This window comes from Penaeus monodon, chromosome 32, assembly GCF_015228065.2.
Source record: "Penaeus monodon isolate SGIC_2016 chromosome 32, NSTDA_Pmon_1, whole genome shotgun sequence".
In the NCBI taxonomy this organism is placed as follows: domain Eukaryota; kingdom Metazoa; phylum Arthropoda; class Malacostraca; order Decapoda; family Penaeidae; genus Penaeus; species Penaeus monodon.
Window position 1 is genome coordinate 7,118,418 of NC_051417.1, and position 1,256 is coordinate 7,119,673.

Genomic DNA, 1,256 nt, shown 5'->3' on the forward strand with positions numbered 1-1,256 from the left:
GAAGAGCAATTTGGCAATCATAGACTACATTATATTTCGTGTTCATTATAAATTATATTTCGTGTTCATTATAGATTATATTTCGTGTTCATTATATTCATTACTCTGAAGAGCAAAGGCCCTTAGGGATCTCAAAAACGTTTATATAATAGTTCTGGACGTTGCTAGTCTCCTCGCCGCGTGCTTTAGCTGAGATCGTCACCAAGCAACATGTCCCGAGATGGCAGCTTCCTTAAACTTTCGACAAGACGAAGAAACTTCCCATTTGGCTCCTAACGTACGTTCTTGGTGCTGGTAAGACCTGCGTCAGCTCTTAAAGGAAGGAGAGTAACCAGCGTGCACAGCAAACCGAAATCGAGAGATAAATCTTAGTCGAGGCGGAGACATAAATCACAGCAGGACACGGTGAGGCGAAAGTTCCTGTTTACACCTCGATACCAGCGCCTTGCAGACACCGGCTTCCGCTGACACCGCCTCCGCTGACACCGCCTCCGTGACACCGGCTTCCGCTGACACCCAAAGACAACCCGTATCGGCAATACCTTGTATCGCTTTAAAATCAATACTAAAATTTAATTAGATGAATCAATGCAATGCAGATTATGGACTGACTAATGCGTGTCTATCGTATTCCTTGCTTGTTTTGTTATTACCCCCACCCTCACCCCCGCCCCTACCCCCACTCTCGCCCCTACCCCCACTCCCACCCTCTCCCCCGCCCCTAACCCCACTCCCACCCTCACCCCCACCCTTATCCCCACCATCCACCTCACTCTTCTCCCCTGCCAATCTTACCTCAGTCCCACATCAGCCTGTTAAAACAGAGGTTGCACGGATTCTTCAACATCGCATGCAGATCAATGGCAGACACCCGCTATCTTGCAGCCACTGGGTATTGTCATGGCTTAAAAAAAAGGAAACACAATTACATTCAGCTTCTTTGTGTTTGGTTTCGCGTAGATACTGTTTCCTTGATTAGCGCTTTCATGCAATAGTCTCCTCCGTCCTTTGCATTTCGCCGTCCAAAAATACATCTAGTATTGACGTTTCCAGATACGAGATAATAAAAAATATAGTGAACTAATGAATGCCGCCATGAAACTGGCCTTCGTATTACAGACTATATATCCTGTATTATTTTGTAATTCGTGTGTGACCTTTTAAAAGCCGTTGTTTGTGCACACATGATTAATAAAGGTCAAATGTGTAGTGTGCATCAGTCATTAAAATAACGCAAGAGAAATATAATGCAGTTT